Source organism: Balaenoptera borealis (assembly GCF_965194805.1).
Source record: "Balaenoptera borealis genome assembly, chromosome: 5".
NCBI lineage: Eukaryota > Metazoa > Chordata > Mammalia > Artiodactyla > Balaenopteridae > Balaenoptera > Balaenoptera borealis.
The window spans coordinates 96804631-96826122 of NC_138862.1; the positions used below are offsets into that span (position 1 = coordinate 96804631).

General features: G+C 41.9%; 1 long non-coding RNA gene across 1 annotated transcript; it reads right to left on the bottom strand.

Annotated features, from left to right (window-relative positions):
- Positions 1-5346: 5346 nt before the first annotated feature.
- LOC309629836 lies at positions 5347-20676 on the bottom strand. Its single transcript, XR_014245257.1, has 2 exons — positions 16339-20676; positions 5347-15941 (listed from the first exon to the last, which is right to left on the bottom strand). It is a non-coding gene; the product is annotated as an uncharacterized lncRNA (long non-coding RNA).
- Between the last annotated feature and the right edge of the window lie 816 nt (positions 20677-21492).

Below are 21492 nucleotides of genomic sequence, written 5' to 3' on the forward strand. Positions count from 1 at the left end.
TAGATGTTGAATATAATTGAGTCTTGTAATAAAATGATGAGTGTAACCTCTAACACTATAAAAATTAAAAAACCCTCAGAAGCAACAATTGGCACTAAAAATTAATTTGAAAATTTCCTTACATATCCTGTTAGCAAAGTACTTTACTTTTATAGGCCTCTCCTGTGCTATAAAACTCCTGAGTGTTCTAAAAATATTTTAAAAATAGGCATTTAGAACCTCTTTAATGAACTACTTCCAAATGTGGCTAAGATGTTTGAGGCTTTCCCCGCAGCAGGTGTAAAACCAGCCATTGGAGCTGAGGACCAGGAAGCTGGGAATTTCTGGCCCCGAGATGGAGTGGTGGCCCATCGAGGTTCTGCAGGTGTCAGGCGACACCACCCCTGGTGGAGACCCCGGTTAATGGGTTGAAGGTTGTCTCTGGGGGTGCTCTTTGGTCTGGAGAGCTGCTTCCTGAGTTTTTGCAAGATAGTTGATGCATCTGCAATTCTCTTGTGACTCGACTTTGTGTGGCACGGACGTCCCAGAAGCCAGCCCCTCACCTGCCATCTGACCCCAGCACCGCTCACGTCTGACATGTAAATCACGGCTTTCTCTACCACCTCACAGAACTGTAAATTCATTCCTGTCCTCTCTGCTGATTTTCTAATGGCTCTTGTTTATAAGTGCTTTATGGTAAAGGGTGATTGAGAGAGCCATTAGTCTATCTCACAAGTTAATGTTTGAAAGGACAAAGGCTGGTCTAAAATACAGCAGGAAACAAAAAATAAAGAGGAGGGTGTGGCCCAGAAAAGAAGTATGAATTATTTCATTTGCTTCTAAGAGTTTAGTTGAAAATGCTGCCATTAGAATCTTCTATTATTAGGATCCCATGATTACATTCCACCTTCGATTGAGATTGCAATGCTTGAATTTTGTTTTCACCTGTGAGGAACGACAAATTTTAAATGTTATTTAAAAAATAACATTTCCATCTTTTGTTTTTTAATAAATTTATTTATTTATTTATTCATTTCTGGCTGTGTTGGGTCTTCGTTTCTGTGCGAGGGCTTTCTCTAGTTCTGGCAAGCGGGGGCCACTCTTCATCGCGGTGCGCGGGCCTCTCACTATCGCGGCCTCTCTTGTTGCGGAGCACAGGCTCCAGACGCGCAGGCTCAGTAATTGTGGCTCACGGGCCTAGTTGCTCCGCGGCATGTGGGATCCTCCCAGACCAGGGCTCGAACCCGTGTCCGCTGCATTGGCAGGCAGACTCTCAACCACTGCGCCACCAGGGAAGCCCAACATTTCCATCTTTGATTAAACTACAACTTACGTACCACTCCATGTAAGTATTTTTCCTATGCCTGGCTCATGCCAATGTGTATGTAATGCAGCGTGGAAAAACGTTAATTAAGCTGTTAGGTGACGTCACTCCGTATCAGTTTCAGGTGTGGCCATGCGAATAGTGAGAAGGCTAATAGCTGTGCTTGTATCTTGGCAGCAGATCGCTTTTCATTCTTGCCTCTCTTCTCAGAGGTTCTGCAAATGCCAACCATATGAAATGACTTTCGCATCTCCATTCAGACCTCATGGTGCAGTGCCATTTTTGTGGGCTGTGTACACCTGCTTTCACTAGACTCCAGTCTTGTAAAACTGTCAATGCATCCTTTCACAAGAACACATTAGTATTGTTTAAAGGACTGTGCATCACTTTTTTGACTGCCGTAACTCGTTATAAGCAGAACTTAAAAGGGTTAATTGATTGGTCCTCCTTTAAGGTGATGTAAATACAGACCGATATCAGCAATTTTAGTGACACGTTGAACAGTCACATAACCCTTATACAGCATTGTGATGAGTGCATGTGTGTGTCTGTGTGCTCACAAGGTCAAGATGTTTATGGAGACATACTGAGAACGGAGAAAGGGAAAATTCAACTTATTTGAGAGACCGGAAGTGAGAGAAGCAAGGATAAGATGGAAGAGGAAAAAGAGAAAAGAAATCTTAAAAAAAAATTTTTTTTTTGGCCGCGCCCCTCAGCATGGGGGATCTTAGTTCCCTGATCAGGGATCGAACCTGTGTCCCCCTGCAGTGGAAGCTCAGGGCCTTAACCACTGGACTGCCAGGGAAGTCCTAGAAATCTTAAAATTTACATAGGATTGTTAAGGGACAGAGAATAGACATACAGAATCTCTGAAGTCCTCTACATTTCTGACATAATCAGGCAAAAAATGCAACTCTGAAGCCTGTTCATAGAAACCAGGTGTGTTTTGTGTGTAAAGGAAAGGGACAACTGTTTAATCCTTTAAAACTTGAAATTGCTGCTGTCAGGATGAAGAGGGAGAGGAAAGCTGGAGTGGAGGGCTGGCTCTGGGCAAGAAGTCTCACTGCAGGGCCGTTCAGCACAGGGATCTAACAGGACCAGTGAAGGTCGTTTTGGTGAGTGCAAGGGAGAGGTATAGTTATACATGTGATAGTTTCTAAGACTTTGTGACTTGCCAAACTCACCATTAGCTACCTTGAGGGCGAATGCATGTTAAAGCAACAGGATATTCACTTACCACCCCTCCCAATTATTATTAACTTTTTAACTGGGCAAAGTCAGCTTATGCCAGGCAGACATAGAGAAACTTATACTGAAAATACACAGTGCCAGGGAAATTTTTCTAATATAATATAATCAATGAAAGTAGAGATGGGTCTTCAGGTTTGGGGCTTGAGGATAAACTACACAACAAAGGCAAGAAGATACAGTGAATTTTATAAACGTATCAGTCCTGTGTCTGGCTTATCTGAATTCTTTCTGATACTCTAATTTTGATCCAAGGAGAAAAAAATCTCAGGAAAAAATTAGGAATATTTTTGCTCTTTGTAATCATCACTTATGTACATAAACTTATGAATAAAATGAGATTTTGGAAACAGAATTGATGAATAGCTGTTACATACCAAATAATAGCTTATGCTATTTTTTCCAATATGCTAATTTTTGGATGGGGAATTTTTTTAATAATCAGTTTGAATTGTCTGAAATGGGAAGTCGGTATTTATCTTAGGCTCTGAGCTTCTGATTACCCCTCCTAGTACGGGAATAACCCCTGATCGCTTGTTAATTGGCTTGAGATTCTCAGATGAAATGAGGCTTGCATTGCCAAATATTTTCACTGAGCCTAATGATAGATCACCTGAGCGTATCCTTCTTAACAATTAACTTCAATTTAGAAGACATTTAGAGTCTTTCCGAGGACATTTAACAGCAAGTGAAGTGATTTGTGGAAAGACTGTGAATTTCAGTCTTTCAGATGAAAGATGATAATGGGATCAAAGTCTTTCCTTCTCATTTATTATTTGTGTTCCCATTTCTCACACAGTGAAACTTCATATTTTTCAGGGAACTGAGCTTGCTTCAGCCCTGTACCTGAGACACTTATTAGAGGGTTGGGCTGCTTTTGAGGCCCTAGTTATGACTTTTAAGTATTAATACACTTAGTATATAATAGGTAAGGCTTAAGAGCCTGGTTAAAAGAGAAAACTGCTGTGAAAATAGCTTTAACCTGGCAAAGAGTGAGAGTCAGAAGGAGCTAAATAGAAGATGTATTTTATCATCTCAGATCAGTATTTTCTGGAGGACGTGTGAGGAAGAAAATAAGATAATGAGAACTCAATTGGAAAACAGAGAATCCAGAAATTAGAAAAAAGATCTAAGTAAAACATTACTCTTCTAAGAATTAACTCCGCTATTAATTCGGTACACGCCAAGTGTTCGTAATTGCCTTCGGCGACTCTGCGTGGACTTTTGTTCATCGCCGCTCTAAAGAAGCTACAATCCTGCTTCCTAAAAAGGCACAGTTCTTTTCAAGGCTGAACCTCCTCTACCCTGAGCTCTGAAACTCAGAAGGGTGGGGCACTTTGGGGATGGTCAGAGATTTCAATCTTGATGAGAAATTCCTTGTCAGGGACAAGTTGCCATAAAGCAGGGCCGTTTTCCCAGAGGGGCTGGTAAAAATACACACGCATTAGTAAAGTAAAGCAAGGGGAAGACACTGGCAGGTTGAGCCGTCCAGTCAAAAGTCGAAATGTTTGTGCACACCAGACAGTGTGTCTGGCTACCTCGCGGGACAGTCCATGTTTGGTCTGGGAAAACAGTGCCATGTTTACCACCAGGGAAGGCCTATGGCTGAGTAACAATGACCAGGCCCAAGAGCCGGAAGAGGCTGCTTTATAAATGGCTGCCTCATTAGGTTGAGTGGGAGTGTTTTTCAGCAAATGGCTCTGAGGGAGAGCAGCCCAAATAGCTGCTCCTGTCAGAGGGTAGCAGACAGGTCTGCGAACCCAGACTTGTCCATGGGTTCACCTTTCACTGGAAGGTGCCACCCCTTTGGTCGCATTGCTGTGGCAATACTCAAGTTGTCCTTCAGTTTTCTTTCTTGGAGGATCTTTCAGGGACTCTCTGCCAGTGTGGAATGCATGGCATTTTCTAGAGGGCTGCCCCATCAGTCTTTACTTTCCAACCAAAGGCTTTTCAACAGAAATATCAAAGAGGGCAGCGTGTCAGACTGGTGGAGATACACCAATTATATAAAAGCCTGTGCTGGTCAGCATGTGTGTAATTATTTATTTCAGCTTTCTGTAAAAGGAGGGGTATTTTATTCAAGCCAGGCAGAGATCTGGCAGTTTCCCGGTTGTGAAATTCTATTGACAAAGGTGTGAAGTGAAGGGCAGGGTAACGTGGTCTGCTAGGAAACTGTGCCTTCATCTCTGTGACCTGGGCATGTGTCAAGCCCAGACTGAACTGACCGGAATGACTTTGATTTGATGACCATTAAAGGTCAGGCACATAATGGGATCAGATGTGTCAGTGGAGGTGAAGTACATAGCATAATAGATTGATGGTAATTAAGTAGTCGTGTTTAATAAGAGTCATCAGAGTTAAAGGCAGTGCTGGAATGAGCAGTTTGGGGAAGGAACGAGAAGGCATGAAGAAAGGAGTGGGAAATATGTCAAGGAATAATCTTTTTGTTACACTAAAGCAAAGGCCAGAGGAATTGCGTGTGTGCGTGTGCCCATTTGTGTTTTAGGGGACACAGCATGTTTTCTGTCTAAAAATTGGGGTTTGTGTTTTATTTTGTTGTGTTTCTAGATGACTTTTTAAAAGGCAAGGAGGATAGGTGGAGGAGAATTAAATCTTATGAACTTATAAATGGAAATGGCCCCAAGTCATCCTAATTCAATGTATATGTATCTAGAAAATACGAGCCACAAACCCTCCAATAAAAATATTTCAACACACAGTTCAAACATTAATCTATATTTTCTATTGGATGAGAATCTGGGTTGTTGCTGGATTTGATTTTTATGTAAATCATCAAATCCCTAGAATTGATTAATTGCTTGTTCAATGAAAATTTTGTAGGTTTAGAAAGTTCTCATACTTCAGTAATACTTAATCCTATTATTGTGAAGCATTATCATTTCGTAAGAGAGCACATTGAATTAGAATACACAAACAAGGGCAGTTTTGGGGTATTGTAACTACCACACGTTTTCCATATTATATTTTGTCTGTTTGCACAAACCATCATCTGGATTTATACATGGATTTCTAGGTTCAATCTAGAATGACCAGGTGTTGAGAATGAAAACAGCTAACCAGGACTCTGTTGACCATGCCACCTGGTAATGAAAGGACCAGGGAAGGGGCTTTGTGTCTAAACTGCCTTGTGACTTGACAGGTCTCAATGATCCATGCTTCATGTAGCTCCCTTCCTGGTTCTCTGTGCCACAAATATATGTGAAAGAAGAGTTCTGGATTTTAGGAGTTCTGACTTACTCTTTTCATCGGGTCTTTGGCTCAGTAAATAATCTCCGTCTGGAAGCAGAACTGAATTGGGATAAGATTCTGAAGTGAAAATTTTTTTTATGAATTACCTGCCATTCTTCCTTCTAGCGACCATGACCCGGGCAGGTTGACCCCAGAGCCTATGCTCTTAACCACTCCGTTATACTGTCTGAGAGTCCGCAAGAGTATGGCTTGGTTTTATGAGAGTTTGATCTTATCTTTGAAATTCTGGAGCCAGCGCAGTGCCAGGCACACAATAGGAGCTCCATAAATGAACGGTAATAGTCATGTAATCAGATTAACTCCCACTGACATTTAGCTAACTTATTCATGCTGACAAAAATGTCTCCAGAATATGGTGATATAATCTTTGCGCATAGGTGCAAGTGGATGTGCTTTATGAGAGGTACTGGGGTGGGTGCTCAAAGAGTATCAATCACAGAGCTGTCTACTTTTGCTTAGTCTGAAAATAACATCTATTTTCAGCATATGGCCCACAAGTAAGCAGGGTCTTAGATACATAGAGTCTTAGGGCTGGAAGTTAGGTTAGTCCGACCCCTTTCTTTTAAGAATGTACTGACTATTGGCAGAAGCTGTGCAGGCCCTTTTTTTCAGGGTGGGTGGCGCGAGGCGGGGATCTGTTGGAATTTGTGTGACAGCACAAAATATTTAGTATGGAGAAAAAGGGTTTGGAGTGCTTGAAGCTCAAATTGTTAGCTTTTAAACTTGATGGCCAATGTCCCATCTCTTGTCAGTCTTACCTCATATGTCAATGCCAGCAGGTAATGGTTGTGTTTGACAGTGACAGAGCAGCTTTAGTACTGCAGATGCTCTAGACACCTATTTATAAGCAATTTGAGGAGGGCACAATAAACAACTCCTCTCAAGGTTGTTTATTTTTCAAAAACATTTATAAACAATCAAATGAATCAAACAGCTATTCTACAACTACTACTATTGTGATTTCTGATGGCTAACATTTATGGAGTACTTCCTGCATGCCAGGAATTGTTCTACGAGCTTACATGTATTAATACACTTAATTCTCACAACAATTCAATGAAGTAGATGCTATTAGTATGCCCATTTTATAGATTAGGAAACTGAAGTACTGAGAACTTACGTAAATTAAGAAGTTAAGAAATGTCAAATGGAGCAAAGTTTCAAATTAATACAGAAATTCTTCCATACTACCTGATATGCTGGACTACTTTATTTTAATTCCTTTACAAGGCTGGATCTTTAGAGTAGAAATCCTAGGCTTTCTAAGCTGAAAGAAATTTTGAAAGCAGCTAGCCCACAGCAACTGTTCATTGATTTGGAATTTGAGGCTCAGAGAGGTGAAGTGACTTTCCCAAGATCACACAGCTCTTTGAATGTAGACTTTAAGATCTGAACCCTTTCTCCTATACTAGGCTTTATTTTTCATGTTACTTTTTCATTTTCAAGATAGTGTAAAATCATTGTATTTAGTCTTCTATCTCCTTCCATTCTATAGAAGAGAAAACAAAGACACACACACAAAACAAACTAGATCTCAAGTCCTTGTTAAGTACTTGTCACTGGCCCGGGCTGCATTAGGATCTATGGTGTAGGAGGCCGGAAACTTTGCTTGCTCCCATGAGCCTGGTGTCTGGCTGCACCTTGATAAAGGTAATAATAGGTGTTCTCCGCCTTTCATATTGCCCCCCAACTAGGGTGTTTTGGCTGTAGTTACTTCCTGAGCCCATGGAGACAACCTTGGCCGAGTCACTTAAAACACTTAATCACAACCAAGCACCTTATTCTACCAAAATAATTCCTTTTAAAAGTGTCCCAACTCGATCAACAGACAAGCATCAAATGGCGATAGAAAAGCTAAAAGCAGACATCATAATTGGACTGTGAAATTGAAAGAGCAGAATGATTTAGCAATGATTGAACATTTGGCAAAGAATTTTTCATCAGGCTTTAATCCCAAGTCTTTCAACAGAGGAGGGCAATCTTCTGAGAACTGTTTGAAATGGTGGAACAGCAATTAAAGCCCTTCATCATTCACAGATAGGAAGCAGAAATGAGTGTACTTGCCAAATATGGCACTGTGGCCATTGGAAGCTAGAGGGTTGCAATGGAAACAAACCTGTTGAAAACCAAATAAGATGAACACCGAGGAGTACAAAAGAAGGAAGGAAGATGACCATCATTTGGCCCCTCTGAGCCTTGTGTTAAAATGAGAATTCTGTCCCCTTCTAAGAATAAGTCTTCCAGTATTCACTTCAGGAAGTCCCATTGCTTCAGCTTGGATGGCTAATATGAAAAACAAAGCAATTGTTTGTTGACACGTTATTCTAGCAGGTGCAGTTCCATTTTAAACAAGAAGCCGCTATTGTTTTCAGGAATCGTGTTGATGACTGTCTTAGAACATGAAGGGCTGGTTCCGCTGCGGGGGACACCAGGGTGATGTTTTTCACTTTAGCCTTTGGGTCCAATGGTTCTCATCCTCTGTACATTTATGACTAGCACCCCCTAGATGTTTATGCAGGTTATAAAAGGGTAAGCCAGTTCGTTTTTATAAACAGTTAAAAAAACCTGATTTTCATATTCTGAAAATTCTTGGGCAGGAAGAAGTGACTAGGGCTGTCCAGATGTTTGTTTGGCAGCCACTAGACACCTGAGGGTGGAGGGTCCCCTTGATTTATCGTCTTTGGTTGGGGGGAAGGTCAGTCAGCAAGGGTGAGGCCCGTATTGCCTAAGTTAACAAGTCAGAAGTGACTTTGGCATTAGGGGTTGGTGGTGACCTGCTTTGGCTAGAACTGCTAGATTCCTGATGCCCAGTCTCCTCCCCAGGCAAAGTGAGTGCAGGAAGGTGAGGGAAGAGGTGTGAGAACAAACCTTGAGATGCTTCCTGTTTTATGAGCACGTAGGAGGGGAGGGACCAGGCGGGCCAAAGACATCCAGGTCTCTCCTTCCTTTTGTGTAGCAGTGACACGTTGCCAGCCTAGCCTTATTTGTGAGATGTGGGGCTGTGTGAAGTGCTCGGGTGATTTATGGGCAGCATGGAGCAGTAATCCTTCCCCTGGCTCTCTCCTCAGCCTTCTCGGCACGGAGGCACTAAATATCCAGCCTGACTGGGGATGCACCGCCGCTGGTGGACTCCTGAGCCAGGGCTGTGTTAGCCTCGCAATTTACTTTTTCTAAACCACAATAAATTCAGGCACAAATGGCAGCAAAATTAACTGTGAACATGCCACCATAGTTTGCAGGCTGGGAGCTCTTATTGGCTCAGATCTGGTTTGGCTTTTATAGCTGATTCTCTTAACTAGAGAAAGAGCGGACCTCCTTTTCTTCATTTTTTTTTTTTTTTTAAATGTTTGGTGAGAGATTATCAGCTTTAACAGAATGCTGCTATTAATTAGAAGAAACAGCTGTCCTTCCTCTGAGGGGACAGTGGCATTTAACTAAAATACTTGAGCCCACTGTACAGTCTGTGTTAGAGTTTGTTATCTTCTGTGAGAAATGCTCATTTATTTGTCATTCCTGAACAAGTATCTAATTGATTTATACTCTATGTCTCACATGCAGTGGGGAAGCAAAATGTAAAGTAATGTTACTAAACCAGAGTTACTTTGATGTTTTTAGGTCAATTACATTTCAGCTGGCAGAAGCCAGGCTGTAGTTACTTAGCTGTTGTTTAATAACCTAGTGCTACCTGCTGGATTTTGTCCTTTCTATATTTGATACAGTGAATGGAAGTAGTGACTGGTTAAAGTTGACAAATTATGTGGAAGGAGAATGGGCAGCGCTGAAATATGATCTGGTCTCCTGGCTCTCTTGGTCTCTACTTCTGGCACCCCTCACTCCTGCTCCACAATCGTCTTCATGCAGGTTGATGCCCAAATGTCTTCAGGGACTCCGTTTTCCTGCTAGATGCTGAGGTGATGCACATCAGTGCGGTGCTGAGACCGTGCCGCCCCCTGAGGAGGGCTCCCCACGTCCTCTTCAGTCTCCTTTCTTGCCCCTTTCCCCCTCAGGTTCTTTTAAGGTCATACAGACTCACCTGCAGATCCTCAACTCACCCCTGTGTCCACACTGCCCTCTGTACCTGAGGAAGGGCTGCTTTAGCCCAGACCTGAAGGGCAAACAAGATATCGGGAAGTGTTTGTGTGTGTGTGTGTAGTTCAGACTGGTCTTGTCACCTATTTGTTTGGGCCCTTTTAGGCAAGTCTCTTATTGTTTCTATGTTGAAATTTCTTCATTTCTAAAATGAGATTAATAATCTCCCACAGGCGTAATGTAACAACTAAACGAGAGGATAGATACGAAATCGTTTTCTCATTTTGATGGCACTGAACAGGAGACAGAGCTTTAGGAAGTGCAGAAGAAAAGACTGGAGCCATGGAACGAGGAGCATTTTGGAGGAGAGAGCTGGGAAAGAGCTCAGGGCAAGGGAGCTGAGGGGCAAGGAGCAAGGCTGGGAGAGTGAAAAGCCATCACCTTAGACCGGAGAAAGGAGAGAGTTGTTCCAAGAAGTGTTCCGGGACCAGGCAAGGTTCAGCATTTCAGGGCTTAAACCCTCCACATGATTCTAAATGGCCAGCCTAGACTTTGTCAGGTGGGCTGCCCATTCTTAGCTAGAACCATAATGTGTATGAATCCGTTCCTTTCATAGTCCTGCTCCTGCCATAGCCACTACATTCTGGCTCATATGAGGTGGAGGGACAAGTCTTATCTTAACAAACCAAAGCTCTTCGAGGAAGAGGAAAATCAGGGGTAATCTATAAGCCATTTCAGTTTTTTTGCATTCTGTCTTTGGTTGTTGCCTCTGAAATTTTGGGGTCAAGTTTATTAACCTCATTTGTCATGGCAGGAGAGAAGGCACCAGGGGTAGCTTTTAATCCGATGAACCCACATTCTTGCTACTCAAAGTGTAGTCCATGGACCAGCAATGGGGCATCACTTGGGAGTCTGTTAGAAATGTACACTGTTAGGCCCACTCCACGCTTACTGAATTAGAACCTGAATTTTTAACAAGATGCACAGGTGATTTATGTAAACAGTGAAGTCAGACCAAGAAGACAAACCTCACCCTGTTCACAGCCTCACATACAAACACCTATACTCATTATGCAAACAATTCATTTTCATCATAAAGATTATAAAAAAATACAGAAATACATAAAAAATTACTCATGGTCTTGCCTCTGTTAACATTTTCCCTATTTGTCTTTGCCTTGTAATCGAAAAAGTCTGGATTTTCTGGACTTTTTTGTGAGGGGGGGAAAAGCCACTCCCACATCTTCAAAAAATGTATTGGGTTTGACAAATTGCTACTAGTATTGGGGGAGGGGGAAGAAAATAAAATTAAAATAGGGACCTAACCCTACTTTCTGTTGGATGACTGGCCTTCAAGCCTTATCAGGAGCTGGAGAATAGAGACTTGATTATTAAGCAATTCTGTACTCATTTGAATTCTTAAATTTCACTGAATAGTGTCTTAAGCAGAGTTGGTATCCCAAATAGGCTCAAGGCTCTGTGCGCCTGAGGTTCAACAAACTTATTTCATCTTGTATGATGAAGTTGATGGAAAAACATGTATTAGAGTTTTCCTCCTTCTTTGGGCAGTCTACCTAAAAAGATTAGTTGGCCTGATTCTAAAGGATGGCTTTGTAAAGAATTTTTTTTTTTTTTTTAGCAGGGGTTAGGTTGTATAGGTTGGAACAATATTTTCTTGTGTTGAGGCAGAATTCTTTGAACTTGAGACGGGACTGGTGTTGGTGCTGCTTTTCAGCTTCAAGGGATGAATTTCTTTCTCTAAGCCCCCTGTCTCTTCTTCTCTAAACTTCCTAATAATTTAATTTACCAAACCAGGAGGACATGGAGCTTTTCTTGCTGCCTCCAAGCTCCGTTTGTATATTTTCAAGGTTTAGAGATTTCTTAGCAATTGTCATCAAACAGACAGCAGGCTTCGGGTGTCGATCACGAACAGGAGCTGGTCCTGGGGGAGAACCTGAGCTCTTGACTGACACTCACACCCCCCCCCCACACCCCCCAGCTTCAAGGACTGGGAGGCTGGGGCATTCTAGAAGATTTGGAAAGGAGCCACCAACAGGAATTATTGAACAATTGCTCTGTGAAACTTAAGATAACACTTTGTTCCATCACAGTGGAATAGCCGTGTGACAGAAGGAAATTATCTGTTTAGTTCTAGGTTAACGTCTATGTGAGAAAAATAAAATTAAAGTTGATGGTATCTTGTCCAAGAAATGCTTGTATTTACTTTAAAGAACAAAGATTAACTCAGCACTTTGTAGAGGGAATGTAACCAACTTTGGAGGATTCGTTGTTTGAGTTGCAATTGAAAAAAACCCCAAACAAACACCAAAACCCAAAAAACTAACAACATCTTTTAAGATGACAGTGGAATATGTCCTGGCCACCAAATTATGTTCCCTGAAGTTAGGATTTCCAGAAATAACTGGATTATGAACATAATGGTATGAAGTGGTCCATCTCTATGGATCATTGGCAGGTATGTGTGTGTGCGGGGGTGATTTTATGGATGTTTACTTATTTTTTAGCAAGTAGAAAAAGCTGAACAAGGCTTACTGAGTTCATTATACATTTCTCAAGCAAATTAATAAGGAAACATTTTACCACTAGTATATAAGGAATCTCAATAGTACTTGTGGTAAAAATGCTAGTAGAAATAACTTTTAATTCAGCCTCGAAATGAAGAATCAAAATCATGTGTTTGTTCATCCAGCTCATATTATCATGGGTCTCCTATGTATAAAGCACTATCCTAGGCCAAATGGGAGGATACTGTGACGAATGAATGACAGGTTCTTGTGTTAACTTTATAGCTGGCTAGGGGAGACCTGAACATGGTGATAAAGGGCATATTGAGAAAGTTAAGCCAAGGTAACAACTTATATTCCTAATATATCTCCAGCCTGCCTTTCTTTTGGTTAAATAGAGGTTCGGATATTTGTGGCAAGCCAGTGTGTTTTATAAACACGTATATGGTTCTTTAGACTTGTACGTTGCTTACACTATGGGTCAGAAACTTTCTGAAAACTTGAGAGATGTGAACTCATCCAATCTATGGTTATTAAACCCACCATTTTGCAGATAAGAAAACTGAGGCACAGAGAGGTTGAATAACTTGCCACATCATGGGAGGAGAAAGATATGAACTTGGCAGCCCAGCTCTTGGGTCTTTCCAGGCACTGCGCGGTGGTGTCTTTCCAAAGTGGTTGCACACATCGGTACAAGCCAAAAAGAATTGTGAAAGGCACACTGCTCATTAGCTGGCAGATTTGTTTCTATCATTTAGCGCTGCATGATTACAAAACACGTTTGTCCCTTACTTCTCAAGCAGTGATATGTTCTTGAACTGTGGAAATCAAACTGCTATAAACATTTGAAAGAAACATGGGAAGGAATTATTGAAAGGGATCCAATGTTGGTAACGTGAAGACTGTTTTACAAAATAAGCACCAAGCCTTTTGTTTATCTATTTTGAGGTTTAGAGTTTCCTTTTTCTTTTTTTAATGTTGGGCATTTGTTTATATTGCTCTTATTGATTTGAAATGAATCCAGTGGTGCTTATGCACAAGGGTAGTTCTTAGCCTTGATTCTGGAGAAAGATTTACTACTAGAGGAAACATAACACTCTCTTTAAGTGAAAGAGGAATATTGGGAGGGCATCCTCTATAATCTAGTGCTTCATTGAGGGTTATGGGAGTGTGTATATATATACATATAGATACAGATATAAAATTTTATATATGTGTGTGTATATATTATATATATATATATTTTTGTCTCCTGAAGTCATGGTGAATATATGCTCATCAGAAATTCCTATGCTTTAGTTTGTGTGTGTGTGAGAGAGAGAGAGAGAGAGAGAGAGAGAGAGGTTGAAATTAAGGGAAGGGAAGGATGGGGAAGAGAAAGGAAAGTAAATGAAGAATCTTATGGAGGAATGAGATGAATTAATGGATATATAGGCTCATCAGTTTTTATAAGTAAGAAAATCACAAGCACCATTTTCTTATCCCATTAGATCTGAAAAGGAAACTAAGACCAACTAGTCTAGTTATACTTAGAAGAATATTTTAACGAGGGGCTGAGCTTGATCCTAGTTCCTTGCTACCAGATACTCTATTTTATTCATTTTTCCTCAGTGCCTGGGAGAGAGCCTGGCACAGAGCAGGTGCCCAGTGAATGGATGTGGAATGAATACAACTAGAGTCCTGGGCTTCTGTAAAAATCTCTCTATACCTTCAGAGAAGAGACCTCCTCACCTCAGACAGCAATCACTGGCCAGATGCCACATTGTCCTTGAAGTCAGGCTGCCCACTGAACTCACAGGCTTTGAAGCAGAGTGAGGCCAGCTCAGGAACTCAGCGGGAAGCCTTGTGTCTATGACCTGGCCCCGTGGGTAGTGTCCGGAGACTACAGTGTCCTTGCTCCAAGGCCAGAGATACAGGCCCAGATTACTGAGGGTCACAGGTCCACATTCTTGAATGCAACTGGAGCATTAATTAGTGACAATTACCTATTGGAAAAAAGAAGTCGAGTCCTGAGTGCTCCTTCCAAAAAACTTGAAGACAGAAGGAAGCTTCTAACAATGGGTCATAGGAGATGCATTTCCGTCCTGATGTTAAAAACAAGGTACTGTCTAATTGATGAGTAGTAGGGGCTTGCAGAGACGCTTTGATGAGCCATCTCCTGCTTCCTGATATTGTGACCCCCTCAACAAACACTGACAAATAAAACCAGCATGACTTCAATATAAATGAGGGCACACTATCTGAAGAGATGCTTCGTTCTCAGGATGTGGTTGAAATCCTGTTATGAATAAGGTTTACATCCTTGCCACTGAAATAATATTTTTGTACTGTGGAAATCAATGGTAAGGAAAAAAATGGACAGGTCATCTAATATGTAAACAATTTAACTTTGAAGTAATGTCTTGCTTGCTGGATTTGGTCCTGGGGAAAGTCAAAGTGCTTGTTACTTAGTTGAGTTCTCTCTCCCCCTTTCTCTCTCTTCTTCCCATTTAGCTTCTCTCATCTTCTCTTACCTTGGATAGCATTTTGATCATGAATCCAGCCCAGAATGGTGTTGTGTCAGAATTTCTTTTTGGCCTTGTAACTCTTTTTCTCTAATCCTTAGGCATTTAGGATTTTGCTAACTGTGATTTAAAATAGAACCAAGAGAGATTTGGTCTGAGGGAAGGTGAGAGCGTGTATTTTGTCAAGTTGTAAACTTGTGGAGAATTTGTGGGTACTACATTTCAAATAGAACTCAAATCTTTTGAGGCTCAAGTTCCATTTGCTCTTGGCAAAACACAGTTTCCTGGTTCAAAAGAAAACAAACACATAAAAAAGGGTCCCCAGGCTTCTTGGACATCAAAGCTTAGGAGATACTCTTATAAAACAGCATTTTGATGATTTTTGGATTATAGAAACTGGGAACATACAGACTAAAACTGCCGTTAAGTTAAAAAAAAAACCCAGGGGCAAAGATGTTGGCAAAGTGCATTATACTTTGGATATTTTTGCCAAAAGTGAGACATTTAGTTAGTTTTCCTGCTCTTCCCCGAACTGAAGTTTTTTGGTAAAATCTCAGCTATGTCAAATTCCATTTCAGCTTCTTCCTGGTGTCCAATAAACCTCATGCCTAAAAGCGTAGTCATGACCCTTTTGAATCAAGTTTCTTTGAAAATTATGTTTATAATTTTGTTCGATGTTCTAGCAACTTTATGGGTTAATATATCTTTGTACATGGTACCAAATATTGACTAATCTATCAGTTAAAAATACATTGTTTTAAAAAATCATTCTAGATTAGTGGTTCTCAACTAGGGGGCAGTTGTGATCCCCTTGGGACATTTTGGAAACACCTGGGGACATTTTTGATCGTCATGACTAGGGGGTGGGGTTGCTATTGGCATCTAGTGGGTGGAGCCAGGGATGCTCTCGACATTCTACGACGCACAGGACAGCCAGCCACAATAAAGAATTATCTTGCTCAAAATTTCAATAGTGCCGAAGTTTAGACTCTAGGAGAATTATAGACAGTTAGCATCTTTAGATATTTGCCGTTTATCCCAACCAAAATCAATGTTCTTGGGCTTCCCTGGTGGCGCAATGGTTGAGAATCTGCCTGCTAATGCAGGGGACACGGGTTCGAGCCCTGGTCTGGGAAGATCCCACATGCCACGGAGCAGCTGGGCCCGTGAGCCACAACTACTGAGCCTGCGCATCTAGAGCCTGTGCCCCGCAACGGGAGGGGCCGCGATAGTGAAAGGCCCGCGCACCGCGATGAAGAGCGGTCCCCGCACCGCGATGAAGAGTGGCCCCCGCTTGCCGCAACTAGAGAAAGCCCTCGCACGAACTGAAGACCCAACACAGCCAAAAATAAAATAAATAAATAAAGTAGCTATAAAATTAAAAAAAAAAAAAAAAGTACTAACCATGTGCCACAAACTCAGGAAAAAAAAAAAAAAAAAAAAAATCAATGTTCTTGACTGATTTCTGGGCATAGATTGTTGGATTGGAGGAAGAGGGGAGAATAAGAATGAGAAAAAGAAAGAGAGCAATAACGGTAAGGCTAAGTTAATCTTTTAGATCCTGAAGTCACAATAATCCCATTATAACTCAGGAAAATAAAATATTTTTTAAAAGGTAAATAATGATTCTGAGGCCCAGAGATGGTTAGCTGTTATAAGAATGTTCTTTAACTCAGAAGGAAAGCAGTAGAAACAGGATGTGTTAATGTAGTAGTTTGTCATTGTTTGTTTTTATATGCTGCTACGTGCAACACCAAAGAGAGGCTTATGAAACACTCCCATTCTTTACAACTGCCTGGCTTGCTTGTTTTGCCCCCATTGGAATTTGTTCCATCATTCATTCATTCAGCAGATATTGATGCATGCCTGGAAAGGGCAGGAGTTGGGGAAAAAAAATGTGTGAATGGAAGCTTTCCTAGGCCTGGTTGAGATCTGCAGAACCCTGTAGAGAAGTCAGCTGAGGCAGAAGTGCAAGGCCCCATTCTGTATTGCAGTCCAGCATAATGCATAGGTTTTCTAGAAGAAATGGTGGCAGTGGCCGGAGACCGTGCTTGTCACTCTTAGGGAATTTGCAAATGTCTGTAACTGCCACGGAAGGGCTGTCCCAAGAGCCAGAGGCATACCCTTTGGGGAGGGGTTCCCAAGCTCAGAACCACCTGAAGCGTGTCTCAAACCTCAGCAGCATCACATCACAAAAACAGATTCCTGGGCCTCACCTCCGGCCACTGACTCAGAATCTTCAGGGAGAGGAGATGTTTATCGATTACCGCAGGTGATTCTTATCACCGTGCAAGTTTGGAATGCTTTCCCCACAGGACTAGTAAATCAAGGAACTTGCAGAGGGAACCTGAGTCCAGAGTCCCATCTTTAGCCCTACCATCACCCCAAACAGACTCAATCATCCAGCAAACATCTGTTGCACACCTGTTGGTCTAGAGGCCGGGGGTACTGTGAATAAGACTGACAAGGTCCTTGCTCTCACAGAGCTTATGTTCAGGTTCATGAATGAGAACTGAAGTGGAGTATTTTACCTGAGATGTTCCTTCTCTAATGCAGATCAGAAAGGCAGAGAGAAACTTCAGATGATGGAGAAATGTAGGAAGGTGTTCCCACTAATGCACGTGCACCTAGCAAATACACTCTGGTATTCAGAAATCTCTATCAGTATTACACTATTGGTATGAACTTGGGAAGATTGCTTCCTGTCTCTGTGTGCAGTATCCCCATCTGTAAAATGGGGATATACATATTATCTACCGCACAGAGTTGCTGTGAGGAGTAAATTAATCAAGATTTGTAAAGTTCTTAGGCTGGTGCGTGTCCTGGGAAAACACACAGTAAATATTATTTGCTGTTAACGTCTTCATCATTGTCAACATCATTATTTTATTCTCTCCCTCTCTTCTTCAACCAAATCCCACGATTCCCAGTGCCACTGATGGAGAAAAAATACATCTGGCCACCCCAGCAGACTGTATTCCTTTATTTACTCAATCATCCATTCCCATATATGAGCTGAGAGTCTGCCAAATTCAGGGCTTGGATGTGGGAAATAAAAAATTAGTTAGCAGTAATTAGCTCAGTTCAGGTAGGAAGTGATTAAGAGAGTATGGATAAAATGTTCTGAGGGTTCAGAATAGAAAGTGATTTCTTTATGTGGGAAGAGACAAAATTGGGATATCCTTTGGGGAGATGCAGTCATCGGTACGTTCTGGGAAAATATAGTAGGGACCAAATAAATAAATTGAGTTGAATTGAATAATTCTCTATCCTCCCTCTAAGCAGTGCCATAAAGGTAAAGTAGAAATACCAAATTTCAGTAACAGTTGGGCTAAATAGGTCTTCGTGAGTGAGCCTCGGCACCTCACAGCTACTGATAATGAAATTTCTATGTGGAAACGTGCTCTCGAATTCCAAACAACCAACACACAAGTGGTCTTTTGACTTGCTGCTTCTTTGTGAGAGGGAGCTGGTCTGAATTCATTGCTGATTTGAAAGGAAAATGAGTAGAGTTTGAAACCGCTTATTGACATGGTCTCTCATGTGTCACCTTCCTATCGCCACATCTCAAATACACCAAGACCTTTTACAGAAGCTTAAACAATGCTGCACAGCTCTGGTTTTATTCCTTTCCCACCAATTTGCTTTTAGCTTATCTGGACTTTGGTATGTCATTTGGAAATTGGGCTATGTTTTCCTTGCTTACATTGAAAAAAGAAATGATTAACTGAAATAACACTGCACATTACTCAGATTTAATTATGTTTGTAATACATCACCCAGTGATATGGGGCAACTTCTTGCCGTTCATTTTCCATCATGAGTTTCTTGTAACATATGGTCCTCGTGAAATAGTTTTGATTCAGAGTCCCCAGTAGCATATGGCAAAAAAAAGCCCCTCAAGTCAAATGCAAAGTAAAGGCCAGCCTCTGTGTCCCAGAGGAGCCTCCATCAACTGCAAGCCAGCAAGCCCGGAATCTGAATTGGTGTCAGGGTTTCACTCATCATGAAGATTTTACATTTGGTTTGGGACTTTGGAGCATGAGGTTCTGGATGTAAAAGTCAGAAGAGATATGGCTTTTGTAATGTCTGCAGAGATTCCTGTGTCGATAAGGTCAGCAGAAAGTTAATAGATTTTTATCTTCTCATCACATGAACTTAATATAGTGCAACTCTTTGGTGGGGGTGGGCTGGTGGAACGGGATGGGAATCCCATCACGCTTTGCAGATTTTTCACAAAGGATGTTTTAGGTATTTAAGTGCATTTTTGCTTAAGGTTAGAAAAAGCCCATCTCTCACATTTAAATAATACAAACTTAGGAAAACTTTGTTTAAATGCTGTGCAACAGCGCTGGCTAAAAACAATACAGTCAGAGCAGAGCATGTTTTTTCCTTTGTGCTGGTTATTCACTTACATAGGAATAGGAAGAGGTTGCATTTATGGTGCTTTAGTAGAATGTGAGCCAGTTTAACTTGAATGCCTTCAAGCAAATGCTCAGAGCCATAAGGCAGTTCTATTAGGGCGGCGTCATCCTTCCACTAGACTCTAAATAAATGACTGCTGTGGGCCTGCCCTGAAGGGAAGGCCCTGCTGCCAGGCACTGGCACACGCCTGGAAAGTCCAGTCGAGGGAGGATGGGGTGTGTGTGTGAAGCCTGCCACCAAGACCCGCTTTCAGAGGGAAACTGGGGGGACGTGGGAGAAAAAAACCTCAGGCTGACTCCAGAAGCCACCTTTGAAAACCGCGAAGCCAGATTCCCTTCACACCAACCTGCTGACTTGAGATCTGATCTCTCATGGCCGCTAGGACCAAGCTGCCCCAACGGGCTGTGAGAGTGGTTTCCGCCACCTGGGGATGCTCAGGGTGGGACGCAGGGAAGCCGGGGGTGGGGGGCTGAAATGCAAGGCAAGTCCATGAAGGGACAGCACTGGGTCAGACTGACCAGCAGGCCTCAGCGATCAAACATGTCACACCTGTCTTGGCCACTGGTGCAGGTGTTCTAGGTCAGCTCTCACTGTGGTTATCAATCGCTGACAGTTGACAGTTTAATTTTACACCACAAGTACCTCATTACTTGTGTAGGCACTTGAAGAACATGTGGGCACTGGATCGGATCAGTGATCAATGACAAAGGTTGCAGAGGGTGCAAGTGGTAGCAGTAAAAGTGAAGGTCTCCGTGCATGAGTTGGCAGTGGTGAGGATACATGACAAGGGGAGTTTAACTGACAAACAGTCTGTCAGGTTGAAAAGAATGGAGATTTGCCAGGGAGCTAGCTGTAGACTATAACATATATCTCTTGACTTGAGGGAAAGGAAGGGGGAAAACCCCTACCCCAAGCAGAGCCTTCCTTTCTCGAAAATGCTTACGCAAATTTAATGAATGTGCGGGGCGGTAAAGTTTTATTCTACGAGCATTTATCTCATGACATAGATCCATTCAGGTGTTTAGGAATTTCAGATTAGTAGGATGCAGTGATGCTATTTTATAAAGATGTGTGTGTGTGTGTGTGTGTGTGTGTGTGTGTGTATACATACACCAACGGCACCAAACAGGACCATTGCTGTTTTACATTGTCCTGCAGCAGCTTATGGTGGATATTCAGTAATAAGAAAGTTGTTCCATATGAGCCCTTTTATTCTTATCAGTACAATTCAGGGTCAACACCACCAAAATAGATTGCCTTAGAGTGGTAAGAAAAAAAATCCATTCTTTCAAGTGTCTTTTATAGTGGTATTTTAATAAATTCCTTGCAATTTTCCTCTCTCCTCAACTTTTTTTTTTTTTTAATTTTATTTATTTATGGCTGTGTTGGGTCTTCGTTTCTGTGTGAGGGCTTTCTCCAGTTGCGGCAAGTGGGAGCCACTCTTCATCACGGCGTGTGGGCCTCTCATTATCGCGGCCTCTCTTGTTGCGGAGCACAGACTCCAGACGCGCAGGCTCAGTAATTGTGGCTCACGGGCCCAGTTGCTCCGTGGCATGTGGGATCTTCCCAGACCAGGGCTCGAACCCGTGTCCCCTGCATTGGCAGGCAGATTCTCAACCCCTGCACCACCAGAGAAGCCCTCCTCAACTTTCTACTTTCGAAAAAGGAGTTTCTGATATTCTTTTCCTTATAAAAATCTTTCTGTTGGTGTTGTTATTTTCTTAAAAGGCACTGGCTTTAAGAAAAAAGCCACATGGCACAAGTTTTATTCTTTACCACGTGCCTTTTCTGTTGAAGTAAGATTGATGGGGTGCATGGTGCATGGTATAGTAGTATGAAGATGGGTTTTGAGACAGATGGACCTGAGTTTGAGTTCCACCTCTGCAACTTCCTGCAGTGGTGCTTGGGCAAATTGCTGACAGCCTCAGATGTGTTGTCCATTAAAAAAGTCTGGTATAGGAGTGCTGAAAGGGCTAAATGAGGTAAAATGGCAGAGACTGCAAATCGCTCCCCAATATCTATTCCTCTCCTTTCTCCTTTTAATAAAGGACTTGAACGTTGGCTAAGCGTATGGTCATCCAGTAATAGGCTACATTTCCGGCCTCCCTTGGAGTTAGATATGGCTCTGCCATTAGGGTTCTGTCTCATGGGATGTGAGCAGAGCTATGTTTAAAGTATCTGCAGTTTA